Source organism: Coffea arabica, chromosome 8e (assembly GCF_036785885.1).
Source record: "Coffea arabica cultivar ET-39 chromosome 8e, Coffea Arabica ET-39 HiFi, whole genome shotgun sequence".
Classification (NCBI taxonomy): Eukaryota; Viridiplantae; Streptophyta; class Magnoliopsida; order Gentianales; family Rubiaceae; genus Coffea; species Coffea arabica.
This window is the reverse complement of record NC_092324.1, coordinates 38,441,787-38,460,395: the sequence shown is the minus strand read 5'-3', so window position 1 is coordinate 38,460,395 and position 18,609 is coordinate 38,441,787. Positions and strand designations below refer to the sequence as shown.

Below are 18,609 nucleotides of genomic sequence, written 5' to 3'. Positions count from 1 at the left end.
GGCACATCAGGTATATAATCAGCTCACGAGTACTTAGTCAAATTGGATAAGTGTGTTTTATATCTCGTCATTTGACTATCGATGCTGGAAGATTGCCTGAATGTTGCTTAGGTATCTTTTGTACCTTCACATGTGAATCCAGAGGTTGGAAAGGCTTATTTGTTTTTGCTCAGTGATTTTGGAAAGACTTTAGTTAATGAGAAATGCTTCTAATGAGTTTTTGATTTATGAGGTATAAAGGAATGCTAATGCCCTTTGCATTGCTATATATACTTGCTATCCTTCAGTGCTTCTGCTTGTGGCCAATTTGGATATATAATAAGACATTTTGGATAATAATTACATCTCCAGCATGACAGATAATTATTAGGTTTAAGAGTTCTGAGCCTGCCACATGCTCATGAAGTCAGTTCTATTGGAAAGGTATGGAGCAAGGATTGCTGAACACCTGAAAGAAAATTTTCCAAAATGAATGAAGTTAACCTTGTTGAACTATTGTACCATAAATGTACAATGCTTTTGTAATATGAGGTTGTGTGTATGTATAACCATGCATGGAGGTTCTTTTTGGTCCAGTTCAGTTAATTTCTTCATATTAGAGGTTATACTAGGTGCACCTTGTTGAGGTTGCTTTTTCTGTGACTGGAAAGCTAATCCAAAAGCAGTTTGTCTAACTTGAACTATATAGACTAGGTGCAGTTTGTCTTGGATTAATTGTCCTCTGATCTGTATTTTGCCTTCTACAAAGGGAACGACGTCACATACTTGTCCTCACTTTGTAGAGGCTATCTCTCAAGCATGGAATGTAAGAACTGTATTCATGAGGCAAGTCAAGGGATTTGCAAGTGTTGTCCAAATGCCAAAGCGGCAATATTTTGTACCATAATTGCATTTTGAGATACTCCAGTACTTATTTCTTGAGACAAATTCATCTTAAAAATCATGTCCACAAGTGTTCCTTAGCAAATGTTACCAATTTTTAAGAGATTTCAATTGAGGACTAGGAAGTTTTGAACAAAGCTGGCTGAGAAAGCTTCTTTTGCACCCAAAAAATACGCAGTTGGGCACCGAGGGTTGGAAAGTCAACTTCAAGTTCCAAATCTTACCAGAAATAAACAAAATAGGATGGGATTGAAGTTTCTAAATCTTAACAGAAATTTAAACAAAAATATCAAAACCAATTGAAGTATAAGCACAAAGTATTATTCCACTGAAAGGCCTAACTAATCCATGAACACAATCCCACAATCTCGTCCTCCATTTCTTCAGAGGCATCTTTATTCAATTTTCCTATTTTCAATTTCATCTTTAGCAACTTGTTGATCAGTATCATCATATTTTCCAGTTCTTGTGCCTACAAAAACAAATGCTAAGTTAGCAAATATATTGAATTATAATTGTAAATTATCAAACTAATATACATAAGATTAAGTAATTAATCAAGATTTTTTCTTACTTGGACAAAACTTATTAATGCATGCTGGTGTGCAATTGAATTTGAAGACATTAAATCATAGCCTTGGTAGAAGTTAGGGTCCAACGTCTGTCAAAAAATAAGAAATAAAAGACCACACATACAAACAAACAGCTATAAACTTGCAAAACTATTACACTTGGAAAAAATTAAGATAAATAAGAAACAACATACAACTAATGGTTGACATGATATCTACAAAAAGCATACTATTTACTTGTAATAATTGTGTCATGTTTTTAGTATTTTGCCTATTGCAGATGTCTTCTATTGGAATTCCAAATTCCTGATATAATTAAAGAGAGACAACCACAAATTAAAAATATCATTGACAAAATATATCTTTAATGTAGTTTAGTCATCTAAAAATAAAATATTCAAATAAAAATTTAGAATGAATTACATATCTACTATACTATACAAGACTAAAACGATGAATAACTATACCTGTTGTGGTGGTAATTCTCGAACAAAACCTTGAACTGTAGAAGAATCCATACTTGAATAACATTATTTCCAGATTCCTACTGTGAGGGCCCGAAAATTCTTTTAGAATTTTCTCCCATTTTTTTGAAAAATTAATTTGTATTTCCTTCTATGTTTCTTTACTTGATTATTTAACTACTTACTAACCCTAAATTTTATGGTGATTTCATTAGTTGAGTCAAGAGTTTTACTTTTACTTTTCAAGTTAGAGTAAATTAGGGTTTTGGTGTATTTTGGTAGCGTGATTAATTAGTGAGATGTGTGTATTAAATTTGATGGTTAAGAGTGAGTTTTATATATGAGGAAGTGTGTGATTAGAAGTGCTATTAATAAGTTAGTGAATCATAAGTTAAAACACTAGTACGCACGAGTTAAGGAAAATCGGTTTGAACCGACGTGCACCGTTTGCTATCTATTGAATACACCACTTGACCAATACTTTCTTACCCTAATTTTCTTGTTTTTATTTCATTTAATTTCCCCTAAATTAACCCTTAAGTCAGCCACCATTTTTAACCAAAGAAAAGGAAGAAAAGAAAAAAAAAATAAGAAACCATCTTGTGGTGCCAAGTGTCGGAAATCTAAGGAACTTTGACCAAGTTTATTTCTTTCCTTCTTATCTTGCATTTTGGCCATTTTTGCTTCATTTCTTGTTAGCTTGGCTGAAATTTTGGAGTGGGAAAAGAGAGGAGAGAAACCTTCCATTTTCAACCGTGAATCAAGCCTTGTTTGAGTAAAATCAACAAAACTAAACCGATTAAAGTTTCATCTTGGTGCTTAGAAAGCTTGGCTGAAATTTTTGGAAGATAGTGGTTTGTTTTTCACTTGCAAGAAGCTATTGGAATGTATAAGGTTTGAACTTCCTTTTCTCTTGCTTAATCTTGTTAAACTTGGTATAGAAGCTTTCAATCTTGACTTGCTATGGTTGATTTCCTAGTTTTTGATGGTGTAATGGAATTTTCAGCTAGGATTTTATATTTTCCAACTATGATTATGTTGTTTAACTAGCCAATGTTGGTATTGAGCATGGAAATGGAACTTGTGAAGTGATTAGTGGCATGTTTATTGCTTTTTATGGTGGAAAGTTGCATTTCCAGCACTTGGGGGTGAAATTTCAGTTCTGCCCTGTTTTTGGACTCAATTTGGACTGCGAATTTCTCCATGTTTTTGATTGAATCAGTTCTTGCTCAAAACATGAAAGTTGTAGGGAGTTGAGTTAGCTTTCTATCCAGAAAATTGCAACTTAATCGGAGTACTGTAGCTTGTGAGATGACTAAAATACCCCTGACTGCCCAAATGCCTTGTTTAATCGACAGCTTTCTGTTTTCTCTGAGATTTCAATTTTTGACCATGAAAATACATAATTTGGCTTTGGAGGGTTTCATAATAAATGTAGGCCTATGTCTTAGCTTCGAAACTCCGTAAGATTCATCTCAATTCGATAAGTGTAGCTTTAGTTGTGATCAAAATACCAAAGGATGGCAAATCTGCCATCTTCATTGTTTCTCGTTGCCTTTCTCTTGTTTTCCGTTTCCTTGATCCGACTTAATATGTACTTCTCAAGTGTTCTAAACCTGATTTCTAACATTCTAAACAAGTATTCAAAACATGATTTTTAATTGCATATATTGGTTTTGAACTTAACCGTTTATGATCATTTTCTTTACAAATTATGAGTACACCTTTCCTATATGATTTACTATATTTTTCATGCCGTTTACCTTTGATATAGAAATATAAGTTATGCAGTTTCCACTCGTGTATGATTGGCTCTTTGTGGAAAAATATTTGACAGCAGATTTTGAGAGTGGCCAAGGTGCCGGCCCTGAACTGAATTTTGATAAAATGTGACTTGTTTAGGGTGAGTGTTTCTTGCATGTTTGTGTATTAAATGACTATGCACTTGTTGTGAATATTTGCTTGAGTGTTAAATGCTTTTCAATGATTGTTCAATGGATTTTTGACGGGTGAGTGTGTACTTTATGGCACTCGACCCAAACAAAAGTGAATTTTCAATGATTGAATGCTACTTGTACATGAATGTAAGCATTTTGGCTGAACTAGCCCCTTACCCTTCGTTGCTGGTCAACTGGAGTTAGAAGCGGATTCGGTCGGGTGACTGGTGACCCTGGGACAATGTTTGGTATACTCGATTATGACCACGAAGGTTGGTAGAGAACTGGCTAGTTGCGGGAAATGAAATCAATGAATGAATGTCAAGAACACCGAAGGTGTTTTCACTTACAAAAAAAATATTTTTCTAATATTGAAGGGATAAGGAAAATGGTTGACGAATGAATGGACGAATGACTCCACGTGAGCATGTATCCTTTTAATGAGTGCGTTCTTATTGCTTTTATATTGTAAATGTTTTCTCGATTGATTGTTATTAAATGACTAATGCTCTTGTTTCAATTGCTTGATTATGTGTATGGGAACCTCACTGAGTTTTAGCTCATCCCTCTATTCCGTTACATTTGTTTTCCTTACAGGGTTTGAGAGCAAAGACGAGTGATTAGAGGAAGACTAAACTTTTGACTAGAATTTTTGTTGTGTAATAGTGATAGTATTAGTAGTTGGTTGGATCCTGAACTTTTGTACTTAATCTGGATGATTGTATATATGTTAAGTTTGATTGGTCCATCTTTACTTGCTCTTGAAGTGATATGTGAGTGAACCCCAACGAGAGTTGGGCAGGCGGTCCGCCGAACCCTTTGGTTCATTTTAGAGGGAGGTGGGGTCGTCACAGGTGTTATTAGAGCCACTTCGCATGGTCTCTGCGCGAGGTGAGTTTGGGCCAAGTGGTGTTATGGTCCTTATTATATGATGAGTAAATGATTAAATACTCTTCTAGAGCGTAAGTTGTGAATCATGAATATGATACGTATAAACCCTTTATCTTGATACTTAGGAAAAATTAGGTATGTATGTCGGATAGGAATCTCAAATGTGGTGATTTACTCTTGGGACTCGAGTTACGAATTATTTTATTTTGGATTCTTGTACTCGAGTTCTCAAGAGTTGAGAGCAATGTTAAGAATGCAAGATGATAGAATTCGAGAACTTGAAACCTCTATTCGCGAGGAACAAGAACGGGCTAATGTTTTGCGAGAGGAAGTGCAAGGGGCATCTGACGTCTAGTTCGGGTAGTAAAAGAAGTGAGAGATCGGACGGAGTATATTTTAACCGAGTGTGGGATATTTGTGGAGGAGTACAAGTGAGCATAGCAAAGGGAGATCAAGGGAATATAGTTGAGCTTGAGAGAGAAGTGGAATCAGCTGGTTCAGCGATGACCTAAGCTAGAAACGTAAGACCTTGATATTGTAGGAAGTAAGTTAGGGTGGGTGGGACAGCATGTCGTGTTTTTCTTCTTGTTTTGCCACTGTATGTATTTTGCTCATGACATGTCAATGCTCCCATGTATAGTACTTGCTGTACTTGATTTTGATCAGCTTGATATGTATCTTTGTGAACTTGGTGTGTTATAAATTTACTAAGCATGTTTCCTTATCTTTGGTTTTATGGTTTAAAATTGTCTTTATCTTGCCGTTTTAGACAATTTATTTTGTTTACGTACTATATCACCTTTTAAAAAAGAAAAAAAGAGAGAAGGGTATGGAGAGGAGACGTAGTCGTGGCCGTGGGGTTAGGCAATCACAAGTACCAAAGAATGAAAGAGAAACAGTAGCCGAACAAGATCGTGGACCGAGAGTTGAAGCGTGGGACCAAGTGGTGACTGCGATATAACAAATGACCAATATCTTAGCGCGATTGGTAGAACAACAAGGCCAAACTCCAGTGAATCAACCTCGAAACCCTGAGATAGGAGAGGATAGGGCTCTGGAGAGGTTTCAAAAGTTTGTTCCTCCTAAATTCCTTGGAGGGCCTGATCCGGAGACAGCTAAGCAGTGGTTAGAGGCAATGATTAAAATCTTTGCAGCTTTGAACTACACGGAGCAAAGACAGGTGAATTTTGTTGTATTTCAATTCGAAGAACGGGTCTGGGCATGGTGGAATGTTATTAGGGCAAAGTGGGAGAGAGAACAGACTGCGTGGACGTGGGTAAACTTTATAAGGGAACTTAATGAGAAATACCTTCCACCTTTGGTCCAAGAAAAGAGAGAGAATGAGTTTATTAGGTTGCGTCAGGGAACCCAAAGTGTGGCCGAATATGAAACGTAATTCACTAAACTGTCTAAATTTGCTTCTGAATTGGTGGTTACGGAGCGAAGGAGAGTGAGACGGTTTATCCAAGGATTGAATTTGGAGATCCAGGAAGCTTTATTGGCGGTTCAAGTTAATACTTTTACGGAAGCTCTTGAGAAAGTTCAAAGAATTGAGAATGCGAAGGTATAGGTAAAAGCTTTCCAAGCACGAAAAAGGAGTGCATCTAGTAGTACATATGAGAAAGCCAGAGAAAAGGTAATGCCTTCCAAAGTACAAAAAGTGAACCATTCACCTTACCTACCATGGACACTGGGAGCACTAGATGAAGGATCAACAAAAGAAAGTCAAATAGGATAAGAGAAAATTTCTCGAGAAGGCCAAAAAGTGGCTTCTCGCTTGGCCTGTGGATATTGTGGGAAGACAAATCACACTGAGGATGATTGTTGGAGGAAGGGACAAAAGTGTTTGATTTGTGGGAGTAGCGACCATCAAATTAGCAACTGCCCAAAGAAACAGCCACGAGGGAATAGTACTCAATAAGTGGATAGAACCAAACCGAAACAAACAAATGAAAGAGGGAACCGACCAAAAGTACCAGCACGAGTATATGCCTTAGACAAGCAATAAGCTCCGGAGTCATTTGAGGCGATGAAAGATAAAAATTTCGAGTACGAAATTTTCTTAAGGGGGAGAGAGTGTGAGGACCCGAAAATTCCTTTAGAATTTCTTCCCATTTTTTTGAAAAATTAATTTATATTTCCTTCTATGTTTCTTTACTTGATTATTTAACTGCTTACTAGTTCTAAATTTCATGGTGATTTCATTAGTTGAGCCAAGAGTTTTACTTTTACTTTTCAAATTAGAGTAAGTTAGGGTTTTGGTGTATTTTGGTAGCGTGATTAATTAGGGAGATGTGTGTATTAAATTTAGTGGTTAAGAGTGATTTTTATATATGAGGAAGTGTGTGATTAGAAGTGCTATTAATAAATTAGTGAATCATAAGTTAAAACACTAGTACGCGCGAGTTAAGGAAAATCGGCTTGAACCGATGTGCACCATTTGCTATCAATTGAGTACACCACTTGACCAATACTTTCTTACCCTAATCTCCTTGTTTTTATTTCATTTAATTTCCCCTAAATTAACCCTTAAGTCAGCCACCATTTTTGACCAAAGAAAAAAAAGAAAAGAAAAAAAAATAAGAAACCATCTTGTGATGCCAAGTATCAGAAATCCAAGGAACTTTGACCAAGTTTATTTCTTTCCTTCTTATTTTGCATTTTGGCCATTTTTGCTTCATTTCTTATTAGTTTGGCCGAAATTTTGGAGAAGGAAAAGAGAGGAGAGAAACCTTCCAGTTCCAACCTTGAAGCAAGCCTTGTTTGAGTGAAATCAACAAAACTAAACCCCGATTAAAGTTTCATCTTGGGGCTTAGGAAGCTTGGTGTGGTGAAATTTTTGAAAGATAGTGGTTTGTTTTTCACTTGCAAGAAACTTTTGGAAGGTATAAGGTTTGAACTTCCTTTTCTCTTGCTTAATCTTGTTAAACTTGGTATAGAAGCTTTCAATCTTGGCTTGCTATGGTTGATTTCCTAGTTTTTGATGGCGTAGTGGAATTTTCAGCCAGGGTTTTATATTTTTCAACTATGATTATAGACACCAAATTTTTGGTGAAATTCCATTTTTAGTTTTTTATTTGTTGTGTTCATTTTTAGTTTTTAGTTTCCAGTTTTATTTTTATTTTTAAGTTTTATCATAGAATTTGTCAAACAAGAAAAAGGAAAAAAAAGCATTCAAAAAATAGGTTTTTAGTTTTCTTGGAAAAATCATAAAAAAAAAAAAAGAGAAAAAGGGAAATTTGTTCACAAAAATATGTTTATTTCTTTAAATTCAACCTTTTTGCACTTTAGTTATTTTTATTAAGTTATTTTGGAAAAAAAAGAGAAAAAAGGAAAAATGAAGAAAATTTGAAAAAATGGACATTTTTGTTGTTTTTATTTATTTAGTTTGTTTTTTTATTTATTTGTTTTCATTCTTATTATTATTACATGGTTTTTGTCATTTTTTTATTATTATTATTATTATTTATATTATGTATTTATTAAGTTGAAAAAAAAAAAAAAAAGGATAGCCGCGGCAAGCTGCATTTGTAGCAGCTTGCAAGGAAAGTTTGGGACGGCTCCTTGGGCTGCAAATACAGAAGATGGCTGGGAGTGTTTAGGGTTGTGAGGTTTCTGGTATAAAAAGCAAAGGAGAAAGCCAGCCGCAGGGGGGAGATTTTTGGAGAAGAGAGGGAGGATAGGATCGGAAAGAAGATACGAGGGAGAGCTCGGTTAGGGAAAAGAAAAACAGCAAAGGAAAAAGAAAGAAAGGCTGCGGGCTTTGGGGAGAGAAAGGAGAGCAAGAGGGAGTGAGAGGAAGCTCGGCTAAGAAAACAGAGAAGGAGAGAGAAAACCAGAGAGGACTGAGGGAGAGGGGTTTGACGGAGTTAAGCAAGGAAACAAGAGGGCGGTAAGGGAAAATTTCTGGGTTGCGAGCAGAGAAGAGGGGGTTGGAAAACGGAAAAACTAAAAGGAAAAAAACAAGAAAACCTAGCAAAACCGAGATCAAGAGGGAGATTGGGAGAAGGAAACTTCGGGAGAGCAAAACTAAATGCTGAAATCTGGGAAGAAGCTTTGGACGAGACCTCACCTGTTCACTTCATCAAGCTTATGAAGTTGCGGACAATCTCCTACTCCGTGTCCATTTGCTTCAGATGTAAGCTCTCGTTTCTCCTCAAGCCGGTTCGATCTCTAACAATGTGCAGGTAACGAGTACATCTTGATCCAGCCAACTCAATTTTTTTATGAAGGTTCGGTGAACCATCGCATGAGTTTTCTTGGTTAATGCATATTTTATCCGTTAGTTTCTCTTTCCTGATCCCTTTCGATTCAAAGATCTGTGCTTTAATGGCCAAAAGATTTATTAAAAGAGCATTAGACATGGTTAGCAGTTAGATCTTGATGTCATGGTTGCACCGTGGTTGATCTCCCTGTCCCCAAGTTCACGCATTTGAGTTAAGTTGATGATTGTGAAGATCTGATCTGAATGTCATGTCTATCATTTGAGTTCATTACCTGGTTTGTTTCTTGACCTGATGCCTTGAAAGAAAATAGAATGAGTGGTGTTTGGGTTTGCATATTTGGGTCTTAAGCACTTGAGCCATGATCACAGCTTTGCTGGAAAATGAGCAACTCCAATTGCCGAATGCTTGCTGGACTTTTCTCTAAGCACTTGTGTGATTTTCTTTCTATGTTTTTGGTTTGTTTGGATGTTGACATGCTGTGTCAGGTTGCTTAGATTAAATTTTGAGTGTTTGGTTTGAAAAGTTTTATCAGAAATTTGTTGAGATTGATAGCTGCTGCGGTATTGTTTGGATTGCAGAAAGCTTCACTAATAAATGTTCTTGCTGTAGAACAATAGCTTCAGGTTGCCGTTTGTTTCTTTGTAGTATTCGCATGTCAACTTTGCATGGATTTCTTCCAGCTATTTGATTTGTTAAGTGATGTTTAACCATGTTTTAATGGGAGCAATCTCAAAGTTGTTTTATGGAATCTGTTTTGGCCGATGCAAGCTCAAAGAGCAACGTGTTCGATGATCCTTTTGTTTGGTTTTAGATTGCACGCGGTTGGGATTTGGGCATAAAAATCTGCTGCAATAAGCCTGAACTCATGGCTTGTTGTAGCAGCTCTTCCTTTCTTTAGTTGCTGAATTTTCTGGCGTAACTTGAACTTTTTCAATTCTTGCTTCATTATGACGGTTTGCCGAGATGATTTTTCTGGTTAAAATGCCATATTCTTCTTTTGTTTGTGCAAATGAATTGCATGGTTGAAAGTTAAAGCTGCAGAAATTGTGTTGTATGGGAATTGGAACCGTAGAAGCCTTCTACGTGGATTACATGAACATTGCATGTAAATGACTTTCAAAAATTGCATTTTAACCCCCCCAAGTTTCCCTTTATTCTACCATGGCCCAAGCATCTGAAAAGATCAATCAATTTGATCCTTCGAATTTTCTTTCCTTTTCAAATTGGAATCTCATTTGATGAATATGGACTTGTTTTGGTTATTTGAAGGGCTTTAATGGTTAAATTCCATAGCTACTTGTGGTGTCTTGATTTTTGAAGGAGTTAGTGAATTCAAATTGTCTTGTTCATATTTTGCTTTTAAATGAGTGCATTAATCTTGTGTTTTGATGGATTTAGCCCAAGCCAAGTTTTGTCCACCTTAATCCATTCAATTTAAAACTTCATCTTAGGATTTTGGAACCTTTTATCTGGGACCGAGTTTGCCTACACTTGCATGATTTATTCCATGTTTAATGCTCATTTCATGCTTAATTTCCATTTTTGTGTTTAATTTCTGTTACATATGATTTTTCTTAAATAAAGTGGTACTTTGACCCTTTTCATTATTTTGGAGGGTAAATTAGTAATTTCACTACGTTAGGGCGTCGCTTCAAGGGAGGTACACTCTATCCTTCATTTGCACTTCATTTGACCCTACGTGCTCCTACGTGTTACGTGAATATACATGCCTACTCCGCTTTCCTTACCTCCTTGCATGCATTTACTTGCTTTTACTTTTATTTAAGTTTTATGGGGTATGTGTACACCTCTTGGCTTGTAATAGATAGGGCTCGGAGAGCATCTGGTCCATTTCCCCTTCCCCTTTATGCTTTTATGGGGTATGTGTACACCTCTTGGCTTGTAATAGATAGGGCTCGGAGAGCATCTGGTCCACTTCCCCTTCCCCTTGCTTGTTTTTGTTGCTACATGTTTAATTGCTTTATTAGGCTCTTGCATCTAGTCGAGCATGCTAAATGCTATGTGCTATGTGTTTACGAGTATTTTGGCATGTCTACTTGCTTTCATAGCCATGAATGAATGGAATGGATGAATGTACGTTTCCGTTAGTCCAACGCTAGTCGGAATTCATAGAATGGGCTAGTCCAACGCTAGACCCTTAGGGATTTCCCCTCATTAGCATATCATTTGCTTGTTCACCACATATCATGCATTTCTCTTAGTTTTATCACTTGGCATGCTCCTCGAACCCCCTTTCCCTTCATTTTAGGATTTTTGCATATCATGATAGTTATAGGGTTCATTTTGCTTGAGTGTCCCCTTCCGATAAGGGAAACGAGCGAGTGTGGCTACTCGATAGCCTTAGCACGCTAGTTTCGCCTTCTAATCAAAGGGAAAATCAAGTCACGATTTAGGTCTCCCCGTACCCAATATGCATGAATTCCCTAGGCTCATGCATTCTCAATCCACTCTATCATTACACTTTCACTTTTGTCTCATTTGCACACATGCACCTTTTTATCACCTTCGCTTGCACACGAACACTTTTTTGTCTCCACTTGCACATGAACCCTTTTATCTTCACTTGCACACGAGCATTTTATCTTCGCTCGCACACGAGTACTTTCATCTACATTTGCACACCTTCACTCTTATCTTATTACTTTTATCATTTTTCTCACTTCACACAAACTCACACTTTCACATGGCATGCATTCCACTCATTTTTCACGTCATTTAGGTTTAGGTGTGACCTCTCCAAAAGGATCATTATTGGGCTTCACAATTAATGTGATTGGCACCACTCAACCTTTGAAGAGAAATTTCCCCCAATCCCCCTAGGTCTAGGTTTTTGCATTCATATAGACATATCCAATACGCGATACATACCTTGGGTAGAAAAATTAGGAAAAATTGGTTTGAGTCGCGCAACTAGCCTTGGCTAGGTCAAAGGGGTGCCTTGGATTCTATCCTTGCCTTCCCCTTTGTCAAACGTGACCCCCGAACCTTTTTCTTTGGCTTACGTGGACTAGGAGTCGTTTTAAAAAGGGTTTTACTACTTTGTCTTTAAAAAACACTTTTTGGGTGACTTGGTACACCCCAAATCTATACCAAGTGGCGACTCCGTTTTCATATTTAAAAAACCCTTTTTTAAAAAAATTTCTTTGGCCAAATCGTCGCTTTCCAAAGTCCCATGGCCTTTTTACTTTTCATTTTGCACACGTTCACACCACACTTCACACACACATCACTCACATTCAACTCATTCAAAAAGTGGGGCGCGACAATGATTATGTTGTTTAACTAGCCAATGTTGGTATTGAGCATGTAAATGGAACTTGTGAAGTGATTAGTGGCATGTTTATTACTTTTTATAGTGGAAAGTTGCATTTCCAGCACTTGGGGGTGAAATTTCAGTTTTGCCCTGTTTTTGGACTCAATTTGGGCTGCAAATTTCTCCATGTTTTTTATTGAATCAGTTCTTGCTCAAAACATGAAAGTTGTAGGGGGTTGAGTTAGATTTCTATCCAAAAAATTGCAACTTAATCGGAGCACTGTAACTTGTGAAATGACTAAAATACTCCTGACTGCCCAAATGCCCTGTTTAACCGACAGCTTTCTGTTTTCTCTGAGATTTCAATTTTTGACCATGAAAATACATAATTTGGCTTTGGAGGGCTTCATAATAAATGTAGGCCTATGTCTTAGCTTCGAAATACCATAAGATTCATCTCAATCCGATAAGTGTAGCTTCAGTTGTGATCAAAATACCAAAGGATGGCAAAGCTGCCATTTCATTGTTTCTCGTTGCCTTTCTCTTGTTTTCCATTTCCTTAATCCGACTTAACATGTACTTCTCAAGTGTTCTAAACCTGATTTCTAACATTCTAAACAAGTATTCAAAAAATGGTTTTTAGTTGCATATATTGGTTTTGAATTTAACCGTTTATGATCATTTTCTTTACAAATTATGCGTACACCTTGCCTATATGATTTACTATACTTTCCATGCCTTTTACCTTTGATATAGAAATATAAGTTATGCAGCTTGCACTCGTGTATGATTGGATCTTTGTGGGACAATATTTGACTGCAGATTTCGAGAGTGGCCAAGGTGCCGACCCTGAACTAAATTTTGATAAAACGTGACTTATTTAGGGTTAGTGTTTCTTGCATGTTTGTGTATTAAATGACTGTGTACTTGTTGTGAATATTCGCTTGAGTGTTAAATGCTTTCCAATAATTGTTCAATGGATTTTTGATGGGCGAGTGTGTACTTTATCGCACTCAACCCAAACAAAAGTGAATTTTCAATGATTGAATGTTATTTGTGCATGAATGTAAGCATTTTGGCTGAACCGGGCCCTTGCTCTTCGTTGCTGGTCGACTTGAGTTAGAAGCGGACTCGGTCGGGCGGCTGGTGACCCTGGGACAATGTTTGGTATACTCGAGTATAACCACGAAGGTTGGTGGAGAACTGGCCAGTGAATTGGCTAGTGGCGGGAAATGAAATCAATGAATGAATGTCAAGAACACCGAAGGTGTTTTCACTTACAAAAAAAATATTTTTCTAATATTGGAGGGATAAGAAAAATGGTTGGCGAATGAATGAACGAATGGCTCCACGTGAGCATGTATCCTTTTAATGAGTGTGTTCTTATTGCTTTTATATTGTAAATGTTTTCTCGATTGATTGTTATTAAATGACTAATGCCCTTGTTTCAATTACTTGATTATGTGTATGGGAATCTCACTGAGTTTTAACTCATCCCTCTATTCCGTTACATTTGTTTTCCTTACAGGGTTTGAGAGTAAGGACGAGTGATTAGAGAAAGACTAAACTTTTGACTAGAACTTTTGTTGTGTAATAATGATAGTATTAGTAGTTGGTTGGATCCTGAACTTTTGTACTTAACCTGGATGATTGTATATATGTTAAGTTTGATTGGTCCATCTTTACTTGCTCTTGAAGTGATATGTGAGTGAGGTCCAGCGAGAGTTGGGCAAGCGGTTCGCTAAACCCTTTGGTTCATTTTAGGGGGAGGTGGGGTCGTCACACCTACAATCATTTTTATCCAAATTATAAATAAGGATCCTAATACTATTTCCATGCTCATCATTCATCATAGAACTGAGGAACTAAAAAAAAGTAATAGTCAAAGAATAAAATAGCATTGTTTACATAAACTAAATAAATTGTCAAACTTGTAATCTTTTTGACAAAGACTTCTCTTTCACCTTGTACTTGCATTTTTTAGTAGCCATTTCTAGTGCACTTCTTGGTCTCTTGCTTGACTTGTAAGTGACTCTTTCTTTCACTTTGATGCCTTTTATTTTACTATAGTCGATTTCGGTTGGATTAGTGTCAACATCTTGATACACACTTTCCCTTTCTTCAATACACACTTCTTTCATTCTCTTTTTCCCTTGACAACATGCATCCATTTGTTCTAACATTTTTCAAAATCCATCTTTAGCAATTTTATAAACTTCATCACATTCAAAAGCTTTTGTCATTAGCTGCATATATAGATAGGATAACTCTTTGTAACGAAAACTTAATTTTGCCTTTGACTCCATTTCCTGGCTACTTTCACTAGAAACACATACATTTCCTATTTTAGCTGCTTTTGTCCATCTCTTCAATATATTTGCATCAGGAATTGTAACAATATTCAGAGTCATCAATATTTTTAATGCATGTGAACACAAAAATCCAACAAAATCAAATTTCTTACAACTACATGAAATTGAATTCTTGGATGAATCATAAGTTACGAGATGATGGGAAGTCTTACCATATGGTGTAAATCTATAAATCACTTGATTTCCGAAGTCACCATCAACTTCCCATTTACAATCAATTCCTTTGCATAGCTCGTCCTTAATTTTTTTATAAACTTCATGTGTGTAGATACTCGCTGCATGCTGTAAAATCTTACAAGGGAATGTCACTGTCGGTGTATTTTGATTGCCTCTAAAATCTGCTACGGATTCATCATAGCAACGATCATCTAACAGCCTTTGGAAGGGTTCAAAAAATTCAAGCAAGTCATGTTTATAACTTACATACTTCTTTATAAAACTATTCTTGGACACACTTCGTTAGGGCGTGGTCATATTAGCACAAAAGGTTTCTCTCCCATACACTAAAGCCCATTTCTCTTTTATATCCAACATTTTCTTCAACCACTTGTTGTCTTCCAGACCATACATTTTTAACATTTCACTCCATCCCTCAAAAAAATCATTCTCATTTTCATAGTCATATATGCAATGACTAAAAGTAGCAGCAAAATTTTGAAAATCTTTAAAGACATTAGCTAGATAAGTTGCTGCTTTTTGATAGATATGTCATATACATAAGCGGTGATACGTTGTTGGCCATTGAGAAGCCAAAGTCATTGCCATTCTTCCGTCTTGGTCTGTAAGAATAGTTCTTGGTATTTTTCCCATCATAACCTTAGCAAATGTGTCAAACAGCTATTCAAATGTTCCAATTGTCTCATCATATAATAAAGCAGTTCTAAAAACTATAGTTTGTTTATGATGATTTACACCAACGAATAATGCAATTGGCCTCCCATCTTTGTGCTTTCTATAAGTTGTATCAAAACAAACCATATCACCAAAATGAGCAAAATCCGTTCTCATCTTTGCATTAGCCCAAAATATGTTAGTTATCAAGTCATCTTCATCTACTTGAATGGCATAATAAAAATTTGGATCCTCTAATTGCATCCTTCGTAAGTACTCTAAGACTCCTCCTGTATCACCTTGCATCATTGGTATGGATCTTTTGGATCGTAATTAGTTTTTTAAATCATCTCGAATGAATCCAAGATTTTCTTGTCCACCAACTTGTTTCGACATCAGTTCAATTAATAGTTTTAGTGCAATTTCGCAACTTCGGGCCATATCTATTTCAACTTCATGTGCCATTGTCATGTGTCTATGAGATCTAAATATATGAGTTTTGCTTGGAGTTGATAGTTCATGATTATGTTGTGCAACAAATTGCACAACACGGTATTTTCCAGCTTGTCTACAGGTGATTTTCATCCTTGCACCACAATCACATCTTGTTTCTGGACGAGGACACTTAACAATCATATTGCCTTTGTCTTTTGGCCTTTTTCCTTCACGGGAGCAGCAAAAAACCCTATCCAACACCATATCACTATTTTTGTCTTTATGTCCCTTACTTAATCGAGTTTCAAAACCAGATGCTTTGGCATATTTTTGGTAAAAATTTCTAGCTGCTACTTCAATATCGAATTCCATGCCAAGTTTCAGAACCAAGTCATCTGGTATAGCCAAAGGAAGAAAATTTTGATTTCATTGATTGCCATCAGTAATACAAAGAGGTAAGGCGTTATCATTTATCTCCTGTGAGTCAACATCTTCAAAGTCCAATTTACGACATGATTGGATTTCATGAGTTGGCAAACCATTCTCCATATCTTTCCAATCACAAAGACGTAAAGCAACATAAGAAATCTATACGCAAATTAAATATGCAAAATTCTATTTAACACTTGAAAAATATGGATCGTGCAAATATAAGGATGTTGAAATTCCTAATTATGAACCAACAAATGGAAGCTTTTTTTGATTAATTTAGTAATTCACAAACAATTTTTAAAAGAAATGGTTGATCAAGAGAGCAAACCTCAATAACAGATATGTCCTTTCTCTGCAAGCACATGCAAAGTAAAACAGAAGCTTGGGCATATGATGGCGTAACAGGAAGTTTCTCCAGGAAATAAAGATGTTTAAGATTTGGTACAATGTCTAGAATCTGCGTTCAATGTAAAAACAAAAATATATTAGAATAAGAGCACAAAATATTATTCATGTACAGATCCTAAAAATTTCTCAAACTGGAATAAGACCAATACTATTCCTCCATCAATTTCAGCAAAGGAAGAACATTACAGCCCTATTTACCTGAATACAAATTCCGAGAAAAAAGTTGCCATGTTTGTTCCTAAACAACAGCTAGGAATACAAAGAAAAAAATATCACCTTGCAAAGATCCAGGAAAAAGTGGAGAAGATCTTCAACAAAACCAACATATTCACAACTCTCTCAATTCTCTCTTTCCTAGCTGCCACTGACAAGCTTTTGCCAATACCAAATAACAGTATCCCTTTCTAAAATTTTTTTCTTCCCAAGTCTCCTTTATCATTGTTATCTAACACCCAAAAATTATTCTTTTCTCTTTACATCCGTTGTGGACCCTGATGCCACGCTAAACAGCACACGACCCATGTCGCTTAAGGGCTCACACTATGTGTTAGTAGCAATGAAAGCATATTACTCTGGCCCATGCAAATTACTAACTACACCACCTATTGTATTTTAGTATTTATGCCATGATTGAACAAGTTTCCTTTAAACCCGCAAAGCTTTGGAAAGAAGAAGTTTCTGTCAATCTCATAGAAGGCTCGATCCAAATTACAATCAAGAGACTTGGGAAATAAATCAAATTTGAGAATGATGTATAAGTCAACTAAGCCACACATATCCCATTTCTCCAACCACAAAAGAATCTCAATGCATCACAGGACAAAATGTCCTGGTAAAGTTCTGGACATAGTTAGTAAGCAATTTGACGACTGAGTCTGTGATAATTTTATTACCATGTGGTATCACATAACCAAAAGATTATATTTTTCCTCAACTATCCAGGACACCAAATCAATGTCCATTACCTTTGGCTTATTTGCCTGAGGAGCCACATGCTTGAGAGTTTAAGTGGATGCAAAAGACTTCCATTCCTGAGATCTGTTCGATGATTGACCTTTTCTAACTCAATAGCATCATCATCGAAGTCCGCAAATGTGTCTCAAGTTGTCTATTTCAAGTTTGAACATCTTTGTCAGTATCATCATTTTTCTTTGGCTACTCCCATCAATAGGTCTGAGGCACCAAAATTTCCGAAACAAGCACTGGTCACAATTCACCCGAAACAGGCTTTCGTTTGGACATTGTTGAAGGGAAGAAGATGCTTTTGAGAAGGGTGAATTGTGAGTGATTTTTGGGAGATAATGAGAGGGTATGGTGGAAATGACGACGAGAGGACATAGCTTGTTAAGATTTTAGGGTTTATTTCCCATGATAAATCGTGATTTTGTGAGAGAGTTTTTATTTTAATCGGTTTTGGTTATAGATTAAGTTTTTCTGACCGGTTAATTGATTAATTAACTTAATATGGTCTGAGTCAGGTTGTTTCAGGGTTTGATTTATTAAGGGATACTTGGCAAGATTTGAGGGAGTGGGATAGGATGTGAGACAGGATGTGGCACAGAAGATCCGTTGTACTGTACCTTGCACTTTTTAGCACTGTACACTTGCTGCTATTGTTATTTCTTTCTTCAGTAATGGAAAATGAATACTTGAATCCATGTTACTACAATGGTTTACCTTGATTGAATAGTCACATGAACATTTGAAAACAAAGGTCTACTTCCAAGGGAAAAAGACAATCTTCTTGTAATGGAGATATCTTGGAAATGATATTAACCATTGGCGCTATCTTTTTGTGTTTTGATACTATAGATGTTGTCATTGAGTTTATTGAAGGCAAGGTGGAAACATATCCGAGTTTGCAGTATTTCGATCGTTTCCCCGA

The 18,609-nt window shown here is 36.3% G+C and overlaps 1 long non-coding RNA gene across 1 annotated transcript; it reads left to right on the top strand.

The window, feature by feature from the left end:
* The first annotated feature begins 8,273 nt into the window (after positions 1–8,273).
* Positions 8,274–13,925, top strand: LOC140012507 (uncharacterized). Its single transcript, XR_011819666.1, has 2 exons — positions 8,274–13,131; positions 13,775–13,925. It is a non-coding gene; the product is annotated as an uncharacterized lncRNA (long non-coding RNA).
* The last annotated feature ends 4,684 nt before the right edge of the window (positions 13,926–18,609 follow it).